This window comes from Anopheles aquasalis, chromosome 2 (genome assembly GCF_943734665.1).
Source record: "Anopheles aquasalis chromosome 2, idAnoAquaMG_Q_19, whole genome shotgun sequence".
Classification (NCBI taxonomy): domain Eukaryota; kingdom Metazoa; phylum Arthropoda; class Insecta; order Diptera; family Culicidae; genus Anopheles; species Anopheles aquasalis.
Window position 1 is genome coordinate 23,772,807 of NC_064877.1, and position 2,194 is coordinate 23,775,000.

Sequence of the window (2,194 nt, forward strand, 5' to 3'; positions counted from 1 at the left end):
CGCAAACCATCGGACGGTGATTCAACAACCAACCCCCAACCTCGGACCTCGGATTCCATTCCCATTCGTGCGGCACCATGACAAGTTACTTACCATCATCGGGAAAAGCATCGTCAAACGTACGAAACGTACAAGCCAGCCAGCTAATGAACTCACTCGCCGGAAGAGGGGGGGGGGGGGGGGTGTGGTTAATTGCAGTCATTTCAGATTCCATGCCTCATCGAAATGACTGTTGCCAACCCGGGTGCCGGTGTCCAACTGTCATGGCAGCGCGGTCATGAGCTTAGGGAGTTAAATCGTCGCCGTCGCGGGTTCTTCGAATCAACAGGACTGTGCAAATGTGCGCGCCCTGTTGCTAATATGAACAAATACTCCCTTCGCCGTTGCTATGTTTAAACAGTACCCCCCAACCCCCCTTCTCATCTCGCTATGAGTTGTATTTCGGTACCGCTGATAATGATTTCATTCACAGTCGTCCTTGCGAGTCTTAATGATTGCTGCCCCTTTCGAAAAAAAAAATGAAAAAGAAACGCCGACAACGGCCGGACAGGTCTGGTCGGTGACAGGACACTGGAAGCCATCGAGGGACCGAAGAGAAAAGCGGATCCCAACCCCCACCGGGAGGGCGCCCCTAAAATCGCACACCATTTCGCTACCCACGCAGCTCGAGCTCGAGTGTTTGATGTACCTTCTGCCTTTCTGCGGTATTTATGTCGGACCACGGCATGTTTTCCACCGCACCACCGCCCACACCACAGAACGTGATTTAGATCACTTTCAACCGAACCGCTTCGCTCGTGAGTGAGTGTGCTCGATGTGTTTGTGTCTGTCGATGGTTGCTGTGGTTTTTGGCTAAAAATAAATGATTCGCTCGCGTGGCAACCTGCCATTCGATGCAAAGCTTCCTAGCGGAGTGCTTGCACGCGCGCGCCTGTATGTGCCTGTATGTGTGCGTTCCAGTCAAATTAACACCCCGATAAGAAAGGATACGCCCGCTCGGCCCAGAAGGAAGTGAATGCTGAGCACGCGCGCCAGGCAAATCTTACCTCGCACCATATTTGCCTATCGCTTATTTATAAGCGAAGGAGCTCTTTGAAATAATTACTTCGAAACATTTTAAGTGGTGTCTATGAGACAGAACGGACAGCCATCTTCCGGACCTTCGATGTTTCAGCGAACGATCGATAAAATCCCAACGGAAGGAAGCCGGATTCAATGGTAGGACTTCTCGGAGCTCGGGGCTCGGTTTCGCTCTTGGAAGTTTACAGGATTCACCAACGTACCCAACGGTCTCGTCGTTGTCGTCGTTGCGTTGGCTTTCAGTTCCCCGAAAGTGGCCCGTCTCGTTGTTTTTCTCTGCAGACGAGCAACCGGAGGAACAATTTGATGCTATATTTACCCGCGTGGAACGATGCGGTGTCCATCTAAATTAGTAGCCTGGCTGGCCGTTGCTGGGGGTAGCATAAATCGGATGGAAAATGCTGTCGAATACTTTACATAACTCAGTGTGTCCATTTCCAAAGCAACTTCCAGCGAATGGTATTAAAATGGAAAAACGGTGCAGCGTGTCAGCCATTTTGTGTCGAAAGCATGGCTTCCGCTCTGTAGTGAATGACATCCAAATGCTCCGCGACCACGATTGACCGTAATTGAACGTTACCGTCGATACAGTAGCCGCGAACCATTTTAAACATTCTCCTGAGGTTAACTTGCTCATGTTGCTCAGTCCGTTAATAGAATCAAAAGCGTCAACGACGTTGAACTTTGCATTTGTTCCAATTATGAAAACTGTGCTACACGGAAATCCACGGAGCAACGATTTATGCGCCAATTTACGATCCCGTTGTGCTTGTCCGGCCTGGAATTGCTCGTATGATTAGCGTACCACCACCGCCGCCATCGTCGTCGTCTCGGTCATCGTAGACTGATGATTGGTAATGGTCATTAGACGAAATGGGCCGTCACATCCATCCTCACGGCTGACGACCGACGGTGGACCTTACTGTTCCTTACGGAGCTTGGTTTTTTTTGTTGGTTTTGTCCACGAACCGACATCTAAGCAAGCCTCTCGCTGCGTCGTTGTATCGTCGCTAAGTGAGGTTAGGAAGGTGTCCACGTGGCGGAAGGACGCTGAAAATGACGCTTTTATGCTGGTGACAGGATCATGGACCTGCTGACCCTTCACCATCTGGCC